This window comes from Podarcis pityusensis (genome assembly GCF_964106645.2).
Source record: "Podarcis pityusensis genome assembly, chromosome: 7".
Taxonomy (NCBI): Eukaryota; Metazoa; Chordata; class Lepidosauria; order Squamata; family Lacertidae; genus Podarcis; species Podarcis pityusensis.
This window is the reverse complement of record NC_138031.1, coordinates 11,079,790-11,102,828: the sequence shown is the minus strand read 5'-3', so window position 1 is coordinate 11,102,828 and position 23,039 is coordinate 11,079,790. Positions and strand designations below refer to the sequence as shown.

General features: G+C 44.7%; 1 protein-coding gene and 1 long non-coding RNA gene across 3 annotated transcripts in view; one reads left to right on the top strand and one right to left on the bottom strand.

Moving 5' to 3' along the window:
• The window catches only part of KCNQ3 (potassium voltage-gated channel subfamily Q member 3), a 175,632-nt gene that overhangs the window by 55,897 nt on the left and 96,696 nt on the right, over positions 1-23,039 (bottom strand). The gene's annotated exons all lie outside the window — the stretch shown is intronic.
• Positions 15,453-22,009, top strand: LOC308480966. Of its 2 annotated transcripts, none has more exons than XR_013988366.1 (3): positions 15,453-15,503; positions 16,938-17,036; positions 21,951-22,009. It is a non-coding gene; the product is annotated as an uncharacterized lncRNA (long non-coding RNA). The 2 variants fall into 2 exon arrangements; XR_013988367.1 differs by lacking the exon at positions 21,951-22,009 and adding an exon at positions 20,892-21,207.

Genomic DNA, 23,039 nt, shown 5'->3' with positions numbered 1-23,039 from the left:
TGAGTGTTCCAGTTTGCAAACGTTCTTTGGAGCTTCCTGCAGCCAACCGGAAGCCGTGCCTTGGTTTCTGAAAATTTTGGAAGTAGAATGGACTTCTGGAAAGGATTCTGTTCGACTTCCGAGGTACAACTGTACATTGCCTTAAGAGATAAATATCATATATCGAATGCAGCCCAATTTGCAGTTGCAACATTTACTTTGTTTAGACCTGCAGCTTTTACAGCTTCTGAGATATCAGAGATATTGGAACAATTGGTCAAATCTTTTGAAACTAAAAAGCCTATGATTACTTGTTATAGATATCTGGTATCAACGAATCAATTCAATTCGCAGATTTTAAGAAATGAGTGGAACAAAGAATTGGAGGTTCCTTTGTTAAGTAGACAGTGGAAAAATGTTTTAGCTTCTTTAACAAAGGCATCTATGGATCTTAAATTATGACCTCTACAACAGAAAATAATATTTAGAATTTACTGGATTCCATTATGTTTATATAGAAAAGGACTGTCTAAGACAGCATATGGTTGGAGATATAATGAGGATAATGCTTCTTTGAAAGTTCTTTGAAATACATATTTTTACAACGTCCTTTGCTTACTAAGTTTTGGGAGAAAGTATTGGAGTCTGTAAACACGACTGTGCAGAAAAAGTTAAACATCTCAGAGGAAAATATTCTTCTGAATTACATACATACAATATGGAATCTGACAAATGGATAACATAAATGGATCCTTCATGCCTTTACTATGGTCAAAAGACTATATTGATGCACTAGAAAGATAAATCTGTGGTCCTCTTCAATCAATGGATTGAGGTTATGACAACACTTGAAGTTTATGAACAGATTGCTTATAGATGTAGACTTTGCACAGACAAGTTAAGCGATACTTGGAATGCATTCATAAAAAATATAGTAGGTTATAAATAATCATAATTAAAAAAATCCTTCCAGTAGCACCTTTAAGACCAACTAAGTTAGTTCTTGGTATGAGCTTTCGTGTGCAAGCACACTTCTTCAGATACACTGAAACAGAAGTTGCCAGATCCTTCTATATAGTGAGAAGGTGGGGAGGGGTATTACTCAGAAGGGTGGTGGGAATGGGAGATTGGCAGATAGCTGAGATGAGCCTGCTGACGACTCTTAACGACTGTAATAGGTCTTACAGGAAAAGGCAAGGGGTGAGAAGGTGAGAAATGGCTTAGTCATGTATAATGGGATAAGAATCCAATGTCTTTGTTCAAACCAGGTCTCTCCATGGTTTTAAGTTTGGTAATGAGTTGCAATTCAGCAGCTTCTCTTTCCAGTCTTGAGCACACGAAAGCTCATACCAAGAACTAACTTAGTTGGTCTTAAAGGTGCTACTGGAAGGATTTTTTTTATTTTGACTATGGCTGACCAACACGGCTACCTATCTGTAACTATAAATAATCATATATGTATTTCGATAATAATAACGTTTTATATACCTATATACAGTGGTACCTTTGGTTGCGAACGGGATCCGTTCCGGAGGCCTGTTCGCAACATGAAAAGAGTGCAACCCGCAGCGCCACATCTGCACACATGCAGGTTGTGATTCGCCGCTTCTGCGCATGTGCGTGACATCATTTTGCGCTTCTGCGCATGCGCGAGGGGCAAAACCCAGAAGTAACCCATGGGACATAACCAGAAAAAGCGTAACATGAAGCAAACGTAACATGAGGTATGACTGTACTAGACAAGCACATATGGAATTTTGCATATATAGTGATATAATATACTTTTTTACTTCATTATATTTTATTGGTTATTCGCTTTTTATTTACATTTTATTTTGTTCAATTGAAATATTCTCTCTCTCTGTCTCTCTCTGTCTCTCTCTCTCTCTCTCTCTATATATATATACAGTGGTACCTCTGGTTACGAACTTAATTCATTCCGGAGGTCCGTTCTTAACTGGAAACAGTTCTTAACGTGAGGTACTACTTTAGCTAATGGGGCCTCCCACTGCCACCACACCGCCACCGTACAATTTCTGTTCTCATCCTGAGGTAAAGTTCTTAACCCAAGGTACTACTTCCGGGTTAGCGGAGTCTACAACCTGAAGCATATGTAACCCGAGGTACCACTGTAATATACTTTTTTACTTCATTATATTTTATTGGTTATTCACTTTTTTATTTCCATTTTATTTTGTTCAGTTGAAATATTCTCTCTCTCTCTCTCTCTCTCTCTCTCTCTCTCTCTATCTCTACATATATATATACAGTTAGCAGAGTCTGTAACCCGAAGTGTTTGTAAACCGAGGTGTTTGTAACCCGAGGTACCACTGTACATAATTCACTTAGATATTGAGGACTGAGGGACCAATTTCCCTAGACCAGGGCTGCGAAATCTGGCCATGCATCCTGTCTGAAATATGGCATTTAGCAGGAGTGCCATCTTGGCTCCACGACTGTGAGTGCAAGAGACCATGGGTGCCATGCAGCATGCATGGCCCTGATATCAAAATTTGTGGGTGCCCGGCCCCTTCATAGGGAATTTTGTGGGTGCTTGGGCACCCAGGGCCCCAGGTTGGCATCTAGCCAAAATGACGGTCTTCTACCCATGCTGTTCTCGGGCAATGTGTGCGTCCGAATGCCAGTTGCTGGAAATCATGTGAATGTAAGCAGTGTCAGAACCTGCGTTCGACCGAGCGACTCCTCCGGTCGAGCCTTCGTTCTCTCCTCCGACAATAATTAACGACCTGAGCCTCTGATAAGGCTCCAAGCACGTTCCCATTCAGCAGAGTTTCAAAGCAGCAGAAGTGATAAGATTTATGAGCTACATCGCTAAGAGTTTTATTTCTAGCTACGCAGACAGAAAAGAAACATCCACTCTCTGTGAAAGCAGAGAGCAACTGAACAACAAAGGAACAGGAAACCAGTAACATCACATCCGTCTCCCGTCTTCCGTGAGACTTCCAACAGTCTGGAATGTCTCTGGAATGCAAAACAGAGTCTTGTGACTCCAAGGGCACTGCACAGTGGCAAACAGAAAGTAACAAGTAGGGCTAGGACTGAACAGCACCCAATTATTATCCCCCTCCCCAATGCATTGTGGGTGGGCAAGGAGGCACAATTTCACTTTTCTTGCATGCGCTAGAACTCCAACCGAACCGCTAAATGAGCAAAAAGAACTGTGATGTTGCAGCACTCGACATGCAAGTATGAATCAGCCTAGAGAACCTCCCCTCCCCTCGTTCTGACAAAAGAAAAACAGTCTCCCTAAAGTATTGTCCGGATGCAAATACGGCATCAGATCATCTTCTTGGATCTGATTGCTAGAGATAACAGCAAGAGCTTGAAAATAATAAGTACAGTCACACAAGCAAGGAAAAGACAACCAGTTCATCTTTGGGGCTGTTGTTGTTGTTTTAATTAAGGAAGCCCAACTCTGTAGAAGAATCACATTAACCCCCTGCGGATATCCACAGAAGAGACGGAAGACAAACAAAAATTCAGAACATAAGAAATGAAAGTCGGAAGATGCAACAGAGGCGAGACAATGGGCTTTTATGGGCTTGGAGCATGCAGTATCTGTATGGAGTATCGTGGAGCTCATTTGTCCGCTGAAGACTTCTGCCAGACTCAAAGCTTGTGCATGCAGCAAAAGATTCAACTATGGAACTCGCTACTGCAGGAGACCACCAACTTGGAAGGCTTAAAGAAATGATTGGAAAAAATTATGTAGAATAAAGATAACAATGGCTACTAGACAGGATGGCTCTGCACAGTTGGAGACAGCAATGCTGGAAACCACGGAAGGGGAGAGTGATTCTGTGTTCGAGTCCTGCTTCTGGTTTCCCGCAGTCATCTGCTTGGCCACTGTGAGGAAAGGAGGCTGAAGTAGATAGGCCATGGGTCTGATCCTGCATGCTCCCCATGTGTCTTTGCACATCCCCTGTAAGAGATGCCCTAGTTTAACTTTGTATTTTAAGTGAGTTTTCCCCCCTGATACGATGGTTAATCTTAACTGATTTCATGATGTCTGCTATATCCCCATTGTACACAGCTTAGAAACTACAGCATTAAGCAATATATAAATTCAAAGAATACACACCCAATCAGGTTGAGATGAGAAAGTGGATTGCTCCACTTCTGATACAGGTGACAGAATACCATTTTTGAATTCTCCCTGGGTTGTTGTTTTTTAAATAAACCCCCAAAACTCCCTACAGGCATAATGGTAGCACATTAGTGGGGAAACAGAGCTGAACTTGCTCCCTCCTCTTCTACTTGTCAGGAGCTACTGTTCTTAAAAAGTAGAGACATCACCTTGCTGACAAAGGTCCGTATAGTAAAAGCTATGGTTTTCCCAGTAGTGATGTATGGAGGTGAGAGCTGGACCATAAAGAAGGCTGATCGCCAAAGAATTGATGCTTTTGAATTATGGTGCTGGAGGAGACTCTTGAGAGTCCCATGGACTGCAAGAAGATCACACCTCTCCATTCTGAAGGAAATCAGCCCTGAGTGCTCACTGGAAGGACAGATCGTGAAGCTGAGGCTCCAATACTTTAGCCACCTCATGAGAAGAGAAGAATCCCTGGAAAAGACCCTGATGTTGGGAAAGATGGAGGGCACAAGGAGAAGGGGACGACAGAGGACGAGATGGTTGGACAGTGTTCTCGAAGCTACCAGCATGAATTTGACCAAACTGAGGGAGGCAGTGGAAGACAGAAGTGCCTGGCATGCACTGGTCCATGGGGTCACAAAGAGTCGGACACGACTAAACGACTAAACAACAGCAACATTGTTCATCTGTTTTTTTTGTGGGGAGTTTTCACATCAGAGGAACATTCAAAAACATGATTTCCTCACCTGCAGTCTGAAGTGGAACTGTCCATTCTACTGTTTGTTTATTTACCATCATTTTCAGCCTAATTTAGAGGGGAAATTGGGGGAAGGAGTGAAGAGTTTCACGTTGGCAAATGCCGTAGGCTACAAAGTCTCCAGCACGGAAGTTGGCTGAGTAATATTTGTTAGATTTGGAAGGGCTAACAAAGGGCAGTTCAGGGGTCTCTGGGGAGACTGATATGAGCCCTGGGCAATATTACTCGACAGCTCTGGCTTATAACTTTCCCTTGTGAAAGCAGCCCATGAAATTGAAGTGCTCACTGCACTGGAAAACCTCTTATTGCTTTTTTCCACCTGTGTGAAGGTCCCTAATTGAAGGCCCGCTTTGCCGGGCCAATGCCCGGAAATCTATTTTCAATGCTAGATGCAGCATTCTGTAGAACAAGGCTTCTGACAATGGCAGGATACTGGAGTGCGAAAAGGCTGCGCCTTTTATAACAATACAAGATGGCTGCTGATCTGTTGTAACTCGGAACTGCTTTTTGAAATTTGTGATGCAATAACAAGACAAAGGACTCCTGGACTGTTAAGTCCAGTCAGGGGCAACTATGCGGTTGCGGTGCTCACCTCGCTTTTCAGGCCAAGGGAGCTGGCGTTTGTCCAGACATCTGGTCAGCCAATTGGCTGGCTCTGGGGGCGTGGCCTGCCCTATTCAACACAGGTGTGGCTGGTGATCTCCCTCTTTTCCTGCCTACCAGCTGTTCCTGTTTCCCACCCTCCCGCCCTTTAAGCTTTTCATTCTTTGACCTTGCTATGGACCTTGGTTGGTCACCTTTGAGGGGCTCGGCAGGAATTTTTCCACTTGGCAAATTGGCACCAGCCACTTGGATTTCGCCTACCTCGTAGCAAATCGTCACAGCTTTCTTGGTATTGGCGGTTAGGCATGGTTAGGCGTGGTTCAGTAGATGGAAGAGGGGAGGTAGCGCCATCACCTGCCCCGCATATTGAAGGGTAGTCCAGTAAAGGATTCTGGGGGGCATGGCCCTGTCCGAAGCCTATGGAGGTGAGGGCCTAAGGCACCCCCCTAGCGGTGACCCCGGGGGAGTTCCTAGTTGATGTGCATCAGCAGGACTCCCCCTACTGGTGGTTAACCCTTCCCGGACTTTAGGTGGACAGGCTGAAGCTGGATGTAGTCGGTTAGGACCAATGCCTAAGCCAATATAGCTCATCACCTGTAACCAATAAAGTTGTGGCCTTATTTAGCCCATTAATCTTAATAATTGTGTCATGTGTCTTTATTTCCACGGGGGGGGGGGACTCACCACTCAGTGCACATAATGCTGGACATTTCCATTCATCGAGAAACGCCCAGCAACATTTCAAAACTCTTGGAAAAGTTTGGAACAAAAAGGTAAAAAAATAATAATCCAGAGGTCTAAGCAAGTGGGGAATTATTTGACTGGCTGGGGCACTGGAGCAGAGGCTTGCTGAGTCCTTGACTGAAAGATCAATACATCCGAGCCATCTCAGCTCTGATGGCAGTAATGCTCCTGCGACACATTAGGCACAGAAGGGAATCTCTCCAACAGCGTAACTTGCCACAAAGGGCTGCCTCAAACCAACAGTAGCAGAAAGACTGGGCAAGCCAGCTGATTGGCCAGCAGCCAGCCAGCATGAGCTCAAATGATGTGTCAATGCCAATAATAATTTGGCTTTCCAGATACTTTGATGCTCTTAGATTTCATCCAATGCATCATCTTCTAAGAACATAAGATGAGAAGAGCTTGGCCAGGCCACCCCCAAAGGTCCTCCTGGTATATACTGTTTCCAAGAGTGGTCTGAAGCTCAACATCAAAAAAACTAAGATCATGGCCACTGGTCCCATCACCTCCTGGCAAATAGAAGGGGAAGAAATGGAGGCAGTGAGAGATTTTACTTTCTTGGGCTCCATGATCACTGCAGATGGTGACAGCAGTCATGAAATTTAAAGATGCCTGCTTCTTGGGAGAAAAGCAATGACAAACCTAGACAGCATCTTAAAAAGCAGAGACATCACCTTGCTGACAAAGGTCTGTATAGTTAAAGCTATGGTTTTCCCAGTAGTGATGTATGGAAGTGAGAGCTGGACCATAAAGAAGGTTGATCGCTGAAGAATTGATGCTTTTGAATTATGGTGCTGGAGGAGACTCTTGAGAGTCCCATGGACTGCAAGAAGATCAAACCTCTCCATTCTGAAGGAAATCAGCCCTGAGTGCTCACTGGAAGGACAGATCGTGAAGCTGAGGCTCCAAGACTGTAGCCACCTCATGAGAAGAGAAGACTCCCTGGAAAAGACCCTGATGTTGGGAAAGATGGAGGGCACAAGGAGAAGGGGACGACAGAGGATGAGATAGTTGGACAGTGTTCTCGAAGCTACCAGCATGAGTTTGGCCAAACTGTGGGAGGCAGTGGAAGACAGGAGTGCCTGGCGTGCTCTGGTCCATGGGGTCACGAAGAGTCGGATATGACTAAATGACTAAACAACAACAAGAGTGGCTAGCTGAGATGTCATTGAGGAACCCACTTTCTGATTAGCCACGGAAGCTGCATTTGCTGGAGGAGACTCAAAACAAACCTGAAATGGCTATGCATTTATTGCAATAGATAACCCCAGGTGCCCACCATTCCAGGATTGAATCAGAAACTGAGACAGCTTCTGTAACTATGCGACTGTCCCTGGAAAACAGTGACACTTGGAGAGTGTGTTCCAGGTAGGTTTGGAGCACCACATTTTAAGAAGGGTATTGACAAGCTGGAATGTGTTCTGAGCAGGGCGACCAAGATGATCAAGGGTCTGGAAACCAAGCCTGATGAGGAACAGTTGAGGGAGTTGGGTATGTTTAGCCTGGAGAAGAGGAGGCTGAGAGGTGATATGATAGCCATCTTCAAATAACTAAAGGGCTGCCACATGGAAGATGGAGCAACCTTGTTTTCTACTGCAGCAGAGGGCACGACCTGAACCAATGGATGCAAATTGCATAAAAAGGAGATTCTGACTAAACATTAGGAGGAACGTTCTGGTGGTAAGAGCTGTTCCACAGTGGATCAGACTCCCACAAAAGATTGTGGCCTCTCTTTCATTGGAGATTTTTAAGCAGAGGTTGTATGGCCACCTGCCGTGGATGCTTTAGCTGAGATTCCTGCATTGCAGGGGGTTGGACTAGATTCAGATTCCTTCCAACTCTATGATTCTAAAGTACTTCTAATTATAAATGATATAAATAGAATATTGTGATTAAAAGGGTTCAGAGTATTCCAGCTCTACAATTCTATTGCAGTGGTACCTCTGGTTACGTACATAATTAGTTCTGCAGGTCCGTTCTTAACCTGAAACTGTTCTTAACCTGAAGCACCACTTTAGCTAATGGGGCCTCCTGCTGCTGCCGTGCCGCTGGAGCACGATTTCTGTTCTCATCCTGAATCAAAGTTCTTAACCTGAAGCACTATTTCTGGGTTAGCGGAGTCTGTAACCTGTAACCTGAGGTACTACTGTATTCTGTGAATTTGTTGGACACAAGAAACCACCCATCCACAGTGCCTCCAACTTTCCAGCATTCAAGCTCAGATCATGTTCCCCCATCCATTCCAGGCACCAGCCCAGAGCCCACATGGTCCGTCCTGATTCAGCTGTTACGGAGAAATGGAACTGTGTGTCACCAGCATACTGGAGTCTGACTTTCACACAACAATGGCACACAGTCCTGGAAAGATGGTTGAAGGTGGGGAGGGCAGGTTGCAAAGAATGTGTTTCCTGGTCAAGAAGGAGGGGGGGGAGAACCAGTTAAATATAATTGTGCCACTGGTTATAGCAACTGGCCTCCGCAGAAGCAAGGAGGAGAAAATTAAAACCAGGAAATTGCAGGCTGCGCATCACGAACTAGATAGGTCATGGATGGTCTCTATCATTAGAAAGTTTTTTTAAAAGAAAAATAAGTTAGACTAAGACTTTCAGAGGGAAGAACAGGAAGGAACCATCACGCCTAGATGACAAGATGTAATTAAGAGTGCATTGCTGTCTTTCTCCCCAGTTCCTGCGGTGACGTCATCCCTCTCCTTGAATCACTCTTCTCCAACCTGGTGCCCTCAAGATGCTTTGAACCGCAACTCCCATTACTGCTAGCCGGCAGAGCTGTGCAGCCACCAGAACATCTGGAAGGCATCAGGTTGGGGAATCCCCTGCATAAACTCATGCAGTAGTTGGTTCCTGTATTGCCTGCACATTGTGGATGCTGCTGATAATTGGCTCTGTGTCCCTCTAGTAATGTTCACAACAGGAAACATGGACAGGCCTGAAAATGAGAAGGGTCCAGTATGCAGACAGGGACACAGGCATGCACAGAGTGCTTCCTCACCTGTGTGAGAATCCTGGACAATCAGGGATCCTGACTGGCAGAGCAGTGGTTTCTCCTCAATGCTGAACATTCACATTGTGAGCACATCATCAGAGCATAAGAAGATCAGGCCAGTGGTCCATCTAGTCCAGCACCTTGTTCCCACAGTGGTCAACCAGATGGGAAGCCTGAAAGCACGAGGGCACTATCCTCTCCTGTGGCTTCTAGCAGCTGGTCTTCAGAAGCATTACTGTCTCCCTCTGTGCAGGCAGCCCTCATAGGTAGTAGTCATTGGGAGCCTTGTCCTCCACTGGTTTCATCATCTTCCAAAGCAGGCATGTCCAACAAGTTGGTTGTAATCTATTGGTCGATTGTGGGGCGACCCTGGTTGATCTTGGTTGATCATGTGATCCTGGTTGATCCACCCCCACCCAAATACAGAAATAAAATAAGCATAACATACAACAATACAAACAACCAAATAAAAGACTTCCTTTATCCTGTAATCTGGCCTCCTTATTTACTTCTTATATGCTGTTTCCTTTATGAATAATTATTAAGATTTTTCTAATTATAACTTAAATATCCACAAAGTCTCCTGCAGACATTAATCGAAACAAGTCCAGGTGTGTATTTTAGGGCACTGTTTTGTGAAGTATTCTCTGCATTTCCCCTGTGCTTTTTGAAACTCTTATCTAGTGTGATCTCTAATTGCCTCTGTTAATCTAGCCAGTTCAGTATACTCTTTGTATATTGAAAGATTCAATATACAAACACAGTTTGTCTTGCCATTCCTTTTTTGTTGGCACAGTTTCTTTTTTCCAGTTTTTAGCAATTAAGCTAAACTTTGGTCAATCCAATGGGTAGATCACTGGCAGTTTTGTCATAGTGGGAGTAGATCGCAGTCTCTTGGGAGTTGGATATCCCTATTCTAAAGCCATCTAGGTTGTTGAGCATCGCTGTCTCCTCTGGGAGTGAGCTCCATAGTTTAAGTAAAGGTAAAGGGGACCCCTGACCATTAGGTCCAGTCATGACCGACTCTGGGGTTGCGGCGCTCATCTTGTTTTATTGGCCAAGGGAGCCGACGTACAGCTTCCGGGTCATGTGGCCAGCATGACTAAGCCGCTTCTGGCGAACCAGAGCAGCGCACGGAAACGCCGTTTACCTTGCTGCCAGAGCGGTACCTATTTATCCACTTAACTTTGATGTGCTTTCAAACTGCTAGGTTGGCAGGAGCAGGGACTGAGCAACGGGAGCTCACCCCGTTGCAGGGATTCGAACCACCGACCTTCTGATCAGCAAGTCCTAGGCTCTGTGGTTTAACCCACAGTGCCACCCACATTTAAGTACAAACTGATTAAAGAAGAACATTCCTTCATCTGTCCTGAATCTTCATCCCACAAATGTTCATGACAGGGTGGGGAGGTTGTCCAGCTGTCTTACCAAAGGCAAGGTGGTTCTTTTAAATAATAATAATATTAATAATCGTAAATTTTATTTATGCCCTGCCCTCCCCAGCCAGAGCCAGGCTCAGGGCGGCTAACACCAATAAAATTTCAGTAACGACATAATAAGAAAAAAAGAAAAAGAAAAAAACAATTTAAAATACAGGTTAAAATGCCATTTAAAATGCAGCCTCCTTTTAAAAGTCAAAACCATAAGGGGAGGGAAACATAAGGGTCAGACCGAGTCCAAACCAAAGGCCAGGTGGAACAGCTCTGTTTTGCAGGCCCTGAGGAAAGATGTCAAGTCCCGCAAGGCCCTAGTCTCTTGTGACAGAGCGTTCCACCAAGTCGGGGCCAGTACTGAAAAGGCCCTGGCCCTAGTTGAGACCAACCTAACCACCTTGCGACTTGGGACCTCGAAAATGTTGTCATTTGTGGACCTTAAGGTCCTCCGTGGGGCATACCAGGAGAGGCGGTCCCTTAGGTACGTGGGTCCTAGGCCACATAGAGCTTTAAAGGTCAAAACCAGCACCTTAAACCTGACCCTGTACTCCACCGGGAGCCAGTGCAGCTTGTAAAGCACTGGATGAATGTGTTCCCGCAGCAAGGACCTCGTAAGGAGCCTCGCCGCAGCATTCTGCACCCGCTGAAGTTTCTGGGTCAGCTTCAAGGGCAGCCCCGCGTAGAGCGAGTTACAATAATCAAGCCTGGAGGTGACCATTGCATGGATCACTGTAGCCAGATCAGGGCGAGAAAGGTAAGGGAGATTCAGAAGCGATACAAAATACACAAATGGGTGAGAAGATTACAGGTTTTGTTCCAAAACAGCAGGCAATGCGTACGTACCAAGCAAGCACTTCAATCTGCCACTCGGAAGCCCTCAAGAAGCAGCGAAGCGACTCCCCCAGTAGCCTCAATTTGCACGGTCCTGCGGCCAATCAGTCCGTGCACGAGCTTCAAAGAAACTCTGCCCAAACCGTCCGATTTTACAGATAGCCTGTGTGGCTTCCAAGACTGGCTACGTGCAGATCATCCAATAGCCACCCCCTCCCAATGCCTCACTTTCCCAAAACAATGTCCAACATCAAAGAAGGTAGTCAGCATTATCCTCTACGGGGTGGGGATCTTCTGTGTGGGGTCTTCGCCTCCTCCCAACGTTCTCAGGACATTGAAGGCTGTTCTCACACCATCAAAAAACTTAGCAAGAGCACGGTAAGGGGAAGGAACAGAGGCAGGGAGAGCTCCATGTTATATCACTAACTCCTCAATACAGCTTTTGGTCTTCTGGGTGCAGTTCCCATTCACCGGCTTTTGTTGCACTATAGGGCAAAAGACCCCCTCCAGATGGCAATAATCGGGACTTTTTTTAGCCAGAATTCACCGAAACTCAGTTCCAGCACCTCTCAGGTGGATGCCATTGCCATTATAAGAAAACATGGGAGGCGTTCATGGTGAGTTCCGACATCTCTTTTTCTCGAAAAATCACTGGCAATAATACAGAAGCACTGGGAAGCATCATGGAATGACTAATGAAGCAGGATGATCCAGTATAAACCCACCACTTAAGCACTATTATTGCATCAATTCATAGAATCATAGAACTCTAGAGTTGGAAGGGACCACGAGGGTCATCTAGTCCAACCCCTTGAATGTTTGGTGTTTTATTGCATTTTTATATCAGCCAGAAGCCTCCCAGAGTGGCTGGGGAAACCCAGACAGACGGGTGGGCTATAAATAATAAAATTATTATTGTTATTAATGCACGAATCTTTTGCCCTATGTGGGGCTCGAACCCATGACAAGGAGATTAAGAGTCTTGTGCTCTACCAAGCTGAGCTACTACAATATTCAGTTATTGCAGAACACACACACACACACAAACAGGAAGTGTCTGGTGGGTCCCTAAATGTTTCCAGGGTTCACGGATTGCTGACTGCTGTGACGGAAATATAAAACTGGGGAGGAGGGATGGAGCAGAGCCCCTGGAACCCTGAACTGCAGGGCTCCACACTGCAACAAAATGTTGCAAGTTTTTATACCCCGAAAAACTCCAGTGACAGCACAGCACTCAGCTATCGTGTGCCTGGCTGCCAAGTCCCCAGGAGCAGATTAGGTAATCACCCTCCTCAATATTTCATTAGCTGTAAATTTCTACTATTCCCTCTTGGTGTATTGAAATGTGCTGGGAATTGCAGTTTCGATATTATACCAGGGAAGAAAAAAAAGGTTGACCCGTTAAGTAAGCCATTTAGAGTATTTTATTACAAATCCCATAAAATGGGCTGGCAGAGGGGAGGGAGAGAGAGTGAGAAATGTCCACCCAGGAAAGACTCTCAGAGACTTTAAATCTCCGACATGGAGCCATCTTTGAAATGCGCCCCTTTAAGAGACAAAGAGATAAAACAAGAGTTATAATCAGATGCTGATATGTATCTGCAGGTTAAAAATGTAGCAGTGTAGCAGCCACAAGGAATCATTGGAGAACGGGGTAACCCTCTAACACCACAGTAGTGAGATGGACCCTCAGTTGCCCCCAGCATTCTGTGAAGCCCAAAGGCCAACAGGCATGGTAAGCCTCGTTCAGTCGCATATCTTCCCTTTTTTAACATGCATGTTCTTGGTCTTGTCCCTTCAATCCGCCGGAGCCTGTCTTGCATTCAGGGGAAGAGTCCCTAACTCACCGAGGGTTTGAGACCCATCGGCTACCCTCACCTGGTGTCAGGCTTCGGGGAATGGGATCCCTCCCTTGGTGGCAGTATATAAGCAGATCAAAAGAAAGGGGTGTTCTTACCAGTTAAAGGTAAAGGTACCCCTGACCATTAGGTCCACTCACAGAAGACTCTGGGGTTGCGGTGCTCATCTCGCTCTATAGGCCGAGGGAGCCGGCGTTTGTCCACAGACAGCTTCCGGGTCATGTGGCCAGCATGACTAAGCCGCTTCTGGCAAACCAGAGCAGCGCACGGAAATGCCGTTTACCTTCCCGCCAGAGTGGTACCTATTTATCTACTTGTACTTTGACGTGCTTTCGAACTGCTAGGTTGGCAAGAGCTGGGATCGAACAACAGGAGCTCACCCCGTCACGGGGATTTGAACTGCCAACCTTCTGATCATCAAACCCTAGGCTCTGTGGTTTAGACCACAGCACCACCCGTGTCCCTTACCAGTTAGTTTCTTTAATAATCACAGCCACAGATAAAGGAATGCATATCTCTCTAGAAATGGCATTGCTCCCAGTACATGTTCACCCCCTCTGTCCCCAGTTAATCTACGTCACTCCTACGTTGGGTAATCTGATCTTGTTGCCACTGTACTTTCTGTTCTATCACTCTCAAATTCCACCTAGTCCAGGGACGTCCAACTCCCAAGAGGCTGCGATCTACTCACAGTGTAAAAAAACTAGCAGTGATCTACCCATTGTCGTTGGATGGATCAAAGTTGTTGGACTTTTTCTGGGAAGCCAAAGTTGTTCAGCTTTTTTTAGGAAGCAATTGAATGCAGGAAATGGAATATATGAATGAATGAATGAAACTGAATGAGCATTGCGATATACACAGAACATAATCAAATGTCGATTATATAAAACACAGTTTAGGGTCCTGAATCCGCAGTCAAATAGTGGACCTTAATCTGATGGTCAACTTTTTGGCTACAAACCAAAAGTTGCTGAGCTTTTTTGGGAAAGGCAAAGTTGTTCAGCTTTTCTTAGGAAGCCAGAGTGGTTGAACTTTTTTTTTTACGAAACAGTAGTTATTGAGCTTTTTTATTCTTTTTTTTGGGGGGGGAGATCCCTGAGAGACCATAGATCTACCAGGAACACCCCGCAATCTACCAGTAGACCATGATCTACCTGTTGGATGTGCCTGATCTAGTCTTAGGCGAAGGGGGGATCAGGAATGCTGTCCTGCCAGCTGTCCCTCTCCTGGTATTCCCTCTTCTAGCTATTCTCACCCAGTATTTCCCAGCTTTTGCCCTCTAGACTATGTCCCTCTGAAAACCACTGTTCTAAATCAATACTGTCCTCCTGCCCTTGGAAAGGTTCATAAAAAGGAGTGGGTGGCTCTCACAATTCCTCCTCAGTCCAGCCCCTAGCCCCTGGTTTAGCCAGCCAGTCAAAGCTGTTTCCCGGGTGTAGTCACTGTCGCATGCTGACAGCATCTAGGAGCCACAGGTGAGAGCCGAGTGCAGGGTGGGGACCAAAGGCTGCAATTAACATAAGAACATAAGAAGAACCTGCTGGACCAGGCCATTTGATTCAACACCTTGTTGTTGCTGTGGCCAACCAGACACCCATAGGAAGCCTACAGGCAGGACCTGAGCACAACGGGACTCTTGTCTCCTGGGATTCCCAGCAACCGGTAATTTGGAAACATAATGCCTCAAAGAGTGGCAGCAGAACATTTTGTGGTGGTCGTATGGAGCCCCCGGTTGTCTCACGGACTATTGACCCATACACCACTAATCCACTGCTACCAACCAGGTCCTTCCTGGTAAATCACTTTAATCTCAGTCAGGTTCTCAAGTTAACAAAGAAGAGTGTAGTTTATTGCAGACACAAACAAACTTTAACCGCATTCCAAACCATAGCTGTCAACTTTTCCCTTTTCTTGAGAGGAATCCTATTCAGAATAAGGGAACTTCCCTTTTAAAAAAAGGGAAATGTTGACAGTTATGTTCCAAACGTTGTTACTCTTTACCTTCTTAATCTTATTTTATCCTGTCTCTATCTCTTCTACCTTCCCTCACACAAGAACCAACTGCACTGTCTCTCTATTTGCAACTGCCTGCCAACTGCTTTTCCAACTGCCTTTTCCCAATCAACCAACCAACCAACTACCCACAACCCAAACCTCGAGCTAAGCCCTTTTATAAACAGGTAGGCTCCGCCTCCCGCTTTCCTATTGGTCTACATTTTAACCCTTTCTCTCTCCCCTGTACAGACATTTTCAAACGAACGGGCAAACGCCACAATAGCCATCATGGCAAGTAGGCACTGGTCGCCTTATTTTCCACAAATGTATCTAATCCCCTTTCAAAGCCATTGAAGTTGGTAGCCATCATCATTATTCTTGCATTGCAGGGGGTTGGACTAGATGACCCACGGGGTCCCTTCCAACTCTATGATTCTGTGATCTTTCATGGGAAAGAATTGCAACACTTTAAAACGCTGTGTGAAAAAGCACTTTCTTTTCTCTGCCCTCAATCTTCCAGCATTCAGCTCTGCTGGATGCTCCAAAGTTTTAGTGTTGTGTGAGAGAGAGAAAAGCAAAATTTTTATACACTTCTGCTGCCTCTTGCTCAGATTCTAAACATACATACTAAAAAGCAGCCTCTCTCAGCCTCCATGCAATTTGCTTCTGAGTAAAATATGCTCAGGATTGCATCCCTTTTTTAAAAAAAAATCTTTATTTACACATTAAAAGTTGCACATAATAAAACACATTGTTCTGTTATGAAAGAAAAAAATTACACAAAAAGAAAATAGAAAAGAAGAAAAGGAAAAGTAGAAAAGAGGAGGAAAAATAGGAAAAATAGAAAGTTAAAAGAAAAATCTTATAAAATACAGTTTTTTAAGAAATATGAACCATCATTATAAACATATATTTCCAGTAAGAAGTCCTTTTATCTTCACCTTATCGATTTCTGCTCACTGCTCTTACTTGCTTATCTATGCCTAATCTCTGGTTTTACTCCCTGACTTATTTAATGACTTCCTTCTACCTCTATGTGGTTCCTAATTTCTCATATCTTAAAATTTCGACATCCAAATGCAGAAATTTGTATTGCGTTCCAAGTTACCAGCACATGTGCAGAACTGAAACTCACTCTTCAAAGTTCAGCCGTCACGGCAAGGCTGAGTGTGCCTGTCCTTATCTGGAGTTGCCAGCTGGCAACTAGGACTAGGACTGGATCCAGGCCATCATTTTTCCTGTACAACCCAAGTGCTTGACATTGTGCCAAGTGTCTGATATCCAAAGGTCAGCAAGAAGCATCTGTTCCTACAGAGCCATCAATCTCTTCTTCGCCCCCCAAAAGTGTAAGTTGCAGAAACCGCTAGAAATCTCTTCCCCAGACAGGAACATTCCTCCTCCTTCTCTTCTTCTTCTTCTTTGCTTGTTCCTGAGCCAAGACATTCTGCCTGTGTGACGTCGTGTCTAGCACCTGGGAGAGCCAGGGAGCGCTTGCCTGTGTTGCTGAATTCAATTGCCACCTGAACGGCAAAGTACCCTTGCGAGCACAAAGGAAGCTTGCCAAAAACCTCCCATCTGTCAGGGCACTGGTTAGAAATAAAATGTTCTTCTTTTTCCAGCTTCACCTGCACCAGTAGGATTGTGTTGGCATCACTTATACATCTTTGGATTTTCCCCAGGGCAGTTTATATCTCATGCGGCTTTGGGGATCACATTGTGTAAGTATAATGGAAAGTATCAGCTTTAATTTAGAGCAAAAACAAAACCCAGACAACAAGGGTGGAATCTAGCCAAGGCAAGGGGTTGCCATATTTCAAAAAGGGGAAATCCGGACACAAATGTTGCTGGGCTTTTTTTGTGTGCAAAATCTCAAAGAAAATATTAGTTTTTGAGCTATTTTTAATGAAATTCATCAAAATCTACATTGTCCCGGACATTCCAGCAATTTCCCCCTGGGAAATTCCCCTATTTGGCTTAAGAGGGCCAAATACTGGCTATGTCCGGGAAGTTCCGGACGTATAGCAACCCTAATTAAGTCTCTTGTTCCATCACTGCAAGTATTTCCCCTTCTGCAATGAAACATTTTCCCACTCTCGTACCCAGATCCTTGCTCTGTTGGGACATGGTAGTTGAATACCACCTTCAGCTTCCAAACCCTTATCAGCAGTGCTTTTCCCCCCTAGAAAAATAGGGGCCAGTACTCACCATGAAGTTGATACAGTAAGTGTCACACTTTTTAACAACAACAAAAAGAGGTGCCACTACTGCGTACCCTTGAGTAAAAGGTAAAGGTAAAGGGACCCCTGACAATTAAGTCCAGTCGCGAACGACTCTGGGGTTGAGGCGCTCATCTCACTTCACAGGCCGAGGGAGCTGGCGTACAGCTTCCGGGTCATGTGGCCAGCATGACTAAGCTGCTTTTGGCGAAACCAGAGCAATGCATGGAAACGCCATTTACCTTCCCGCCAGAGTGGTACCTATTTATCTACTTGCACTTTGATGTGTTTTCGAACTGCTAGGTTGGCAGGAGCTGGGATGGAGCAACGGGAGCTCACCCCATCGCGGGGATTCAAACCGCCAACCTTTCAATCGGCAAGTCCAAGCGGCACAGTGGTTTAACCCACAGCACCACCAGCGTAAAAAAAAAGCACTGCTTGTTGGGCAATGCCTAGTTAAACAGTAATGCAGAAATGAAGGTTACAGCAACAAGACTGTTTCATTTCTCTGTGCAATTCCCTACACCTAGACCAAAGGAGGAACAAGGCTGTATTGCTATGGGCACTTACTCGGAAGTAAGCAAAATTGAACACTGGTGGGTAGATTATAAATTAACACAGTTCGGATCATGCCGCAGATTGTGCAAAACAAGCAAACTAGCATAAACATGCTTGCTTTGCATGACCTGAGCTGAGTCCACTTGCCAGTTCCTGGCTCAAATGTGTTGTTTTAAAACAGGGTTTTAGGCTATGTGCTCTTTGCAGTATATGCTACAATGAGTTATGCAGCCGTTTATTTAACAAACAAGAGTTTCCTTTAAACCACACTGTATCCTTCTGTACCCACAGAGCATGGGGTCAGTCCTCACTGAGATTTGGGGAAGGGTCTTCTCCTTAGGAGTTTTCTTCCTCTAACTTTTTTTTTAAAAAAACCACTCCTGCAAAACCTGAGTTACCTGCACATATGAATGGTGCTGTTTTGACTACATGAAGATCTACGAATAGAGATTAAGGACGCAATTCAAGGCACAAGAAGCTGGCACAAAGCATGCCTCTGTAAATTAAGCTGGCATAAAGCCACACCAGATCCAAAACCCATTCAGTAGTGGGGTGGCTGCTCTGCCTAAGCCCACGGCTGGATTGTTTGGGATTTACAGCAGCCTCAGTTCAGCCAGCTGAGCCCCAGCTGTACAAATTACCTTCAACTAAGCCAGGGTTGGAGAGCCAACGGCATCCTAAACTGCCAACAACTGTTGCCATAGGATTGCCCCTTTAGGCAGCTGTTCGCACGTATGATAAATATGGCTAGTTCCTTTTACTGTTTGCCTCCAAAACGATGCACTGGGCTTCTACAGACGAGTTTGTTTGCCGAGATCAAACTTGCAGATCAAGAAGAACAGAAACTGGGCTTCTGATTGTACATTTGCACACATATACCTTTGCTAATCCTTCAAAAAAAAAGAGAGAGAGTGAGTTTCCTTTCGAGCCAGCCAAAGCTTCATAATGCTCCATCAGGTCACTGTGTGAGCCAGACTCGGCAGAAGCCTCCAAGAACATCTGCTCCCCAAGAGAGAGAGAGATGATTCACTGCTCTATAATGACTTGGTGTTTTATGCCTCTCAGATTTATGTGGTCAATAGATCTAAAAAGTGTTAGCCATGTTCCCATAAAATCCTTGACTTATTTCTTACAAGGCTCCCCGCCGCCACCCCAACGCCGTTCCGCAGGTCAGCATATTGCTTTGATGCCCTGGTTTTGGCAACGCAGGAAAGACGAGCCCTAAAAACTGATTTGCAGGTGGCAAACTGGGGGCTTCTCTCTTTTACAGAATGGGTGGGTGTTTCTCAAAGTTAGACAAAGGCAGGCACTTATCAATTGGCAAACACAACTTTTTAAGTTGAAAAATGAATCTTCTCCCCTCTCATTTTTTGTGCCCACCGTGGCTGTACGAGAGCACAGAATATGGGACATTGTGCTCAACTTTGCTTCCTCCCTGACAATCTAAGCCTTCTTTTTTTAAAAGGAGAGAGAGCAGGTTTCTAGTCCTTATGGATACAAAGCTAGGATTAAAGTTTCCAAAGTAAGAATCAGTAGAGCTCAGTCTGCAAAATTCAGAATTTGGTTGTTCTTGGCAGAGAATTTCAATTTTGAGAGGGGGTTAAGATACATACTGTACCATATTTTTAGTTTAGTTTAGCACTCTGTACTGCATGAAATCTAGAACATGCTGTTCAATTACACTCTCCACTAAAATAAAGATGGATTAGCCCAAGAACTCAGAAAAGGCAGTGGCTGAGTGAGACAGACAGGACTCTCTCTCCCCCCCCCCCCCCACAGACTGTCACTATTTTGCAGGAGAGATCCAAACATGTACTGAGAATTTTGGTGGATGACAGTTTTCTGCCTCCCTAGAGCAACAAATCCACTATTTAAAATAAAAAATGAACTTTTTGCAGTTAGGAAAGTGATGGGGAAATGCACAGAAAAGTGTGTGTTTAATGAATAATAGAATTATAGGGTTGGAAGGGACCCTGAGGGTCATCTAGTCCAACCCCCTGCAATGCAGAAATTTCAACTAAAGCATCACTGCCAGCAGCCCATTGAGCCTCTGTTGAAAAACCTCCCAAAAAAGGAGAGTCTACAATCTTCTGGAGGAGTCCACTGTCGAACACCTCATACTGTCAGAAATTTCTTCCTGGAGTTTAGCTGGAATCTCCATTGGTTCAAGTCCTACTGTCCCAACCTGAAGAGCAGGAAAACACAAGCTTGATCCATCTTCCATGTGACAGCCCTTGAGATATTTGAAGAAGGCTGTGGCGTTTGCCCTCCTAGGTGTGTGACATCATACTGGGTTCATAGGGAAAGGGTTAACTGATTGTAAAATGACTAACCAATGGGAACCCAAGAGGCGGAGTTAACTGTGTATAAGGTTTAAGCACAGAGAGGTTTTGGGAGGAGTTAGGATGGTTGAGAAGACAGTCTGGAATTAGAAGAGACAGAGAGGATAAGTCTGTGGGCTGGGCTAGTCTGATGTGAGAGAATTTGTTAAGAGGAGTCAGTCAAACAGTTGAGATAATCAATCAGAAGGTATTAGGAAGGTATAGGCCAGTAGAGAAACTAAAGTTAAGATACTGACAGGAATATTATCTGAGAAACCATAAACTTGTTAATGCTTATAAAATAAACTTGTTTATTTGGTTCACTTTTAACAACTGTCTGGACTCAGTGTTTTACCCGAGAGTAACGGGTTGGTGGCAGCGGGGAAGTGAGCACAGTGGTGGCACTGGGATCAATAGACCATTAAACGTCCAGGGACCCTATGTGATCGCCACAAAGGCTTTCATAGCTCCCTCTGAGTTTCTTCTCTTCCAGGCTAAACATACTCACCTCCCTCAATCGTTCCTCGTAAGGCTTGGTTTCCAGACCCTTGATCACCTTGGTCCTGAATCATTAATGGAAGACATGTACACACCCCTCAAGCAAATCAGGATGAATGCTCATTGTCATATATAACAAATCAGAATAGATGTTTAGTAAAGACCAGACCTCTGTGTGAGCAAGCAAATCAGGACAAATGCTCAAGAAAAGGTCATCTGGAGGGAGCAATGTCGAAAGGAAGCGATTTCCATTCTGACCTCCATTAATCACAACCAGCATTGATTCTTGGTTTCCACCTTATACTAAGTCCACTAATTAAAATAAGTTACATAATTTACATAACTTGCGTTCATTTCAATGTAAAACAAATGTCAAAACAGGGCAAAACAGCCTGTCATTAATTACATATCGTTTGCAGAACAGCAATGAAGCAAATGAATACTCATCGTGTTGATTTGACCAGTTTCCATTTCTGACCACACGAACTGCAGCAATTTCTGGAAATGTTTATAGTGGCCTTAGGCAAATTACTAATCTCTTGTCCTCGGATTTCCATCGCATACCCTTCTGAAATATGGGCATAATAAATAACCAGCATACCTTTCAGGGCTGGTGTGCATGTGAATGTGTTTTAACCTTTGAAGTCCTATTAATGTTTGTTATTCTTCTATTAATGTTTGTTATTCTTACAGTCCCATGGACTGCAAGAAGATCAAACTTATCCATTCTTAAGGAAATCAGCCCTGAGTGCACAATCTGGAAGGACAGATCGTGAAGCTGAGGCTCCAATACTTTGGCCACCTCATGAGAAGAGAAGACACCCTGGGAAAGACCCTGATGTTGGGAAAGATGGAGGGCACAAGGAGAAGGGGACGACAGAGGACGAGATGGTTGGACAGTGTTCTCAAAGCTACCAGCATGAGTTTGACCAAACTGCGGGAGGCAGTGGAAGACAGAAGTGCCTGGCGTGCTCTGGTCCATGGGGTCACGAAGAGTCGGACAAAACTAAACAACTAAACAACAACAACATTCTTACAGGGAGGAGAGTTTTCCTGGATTACATCCATTAGCTTCTGATGGGTACCCTAGATGCTAAAAATTGGATTAAAACTATGATTCTTTGTGAATTTACACACAAGTAAACAAGTATTGGCTCACACCTTTGCTGTGCAATTTACTGGAACCAAAGAAATGCAAAAGGTAGGTCATAAACAATAAACTGAAAAAAGGATCCCCACACATCCTATTAACACATCCTTGTAATAATCAACTTTGCCTGATAAAAATCTGTGAGGAAAGATTTTCAGCCTATGCCGGACAGAAATTGACTTTGAATGCCTTTCGGAAAATCGTTTACCAGGTTAGTATGTAGGTTAACAGTCACACGAGAGGTTCCATTTTCACAAGCGCAGCAAAAAGCATAATTACGGACAGATCTGACCTATTTCAGTCAATAATCCATTAATGTACAAGCGAAACCACAATGAATGTATGGCTCCTTATCAGATTTTGTGTCCCCCCTCTTCCCGTTCAGTGCTATGGGATTATTAAATTTCCTGAGAAGTCAAACAAAACCCGCTGAAGAAAGTAGTTACCACCAGCCAGGACATCCGAAAGGTCATGAGCTTCTCAGCGAAATAGCAACTTAGGTGCCAGGAAAGAACTTGGTTAAGATCCACAGGGGGAGAAACAAGGCCAGCTGCTCTGGTGATGGCTGGGAAGCCAGGCCATTTCCCAGCAAAACATTTCACTCCCTTCTGCAATGGCTGAACTCAGAGATAGGCTGCATTCAAGCCATGTAAGGGCTTGAGGTCCAAGGGCCTGAGAGAGATGCCTAAAGGACTGCACTCAGCTCCTGGACTTTTGAAGTTCCTCACCTCTGGTTTAACACTTAACACCAGGGCTTTTTTCCAGGGGGCACTCACAGGTGGGTTCCGGCATCTCTCAGGTGGGTACCACTGCCATTCTAATAAGAGAAAGAGGGAGGTGTTCATGGTGAGTTCCAGAACCTCTTTTTCTAGAAAAAATAGCACTGATTAACACCTAGTCCTTTCCTGGCTCTTCCTAGCCTTCTGGCCGTTCCCTCACTGCAAGAAGTGAAGCTACAGGGAACTGGGAACCAGGCAG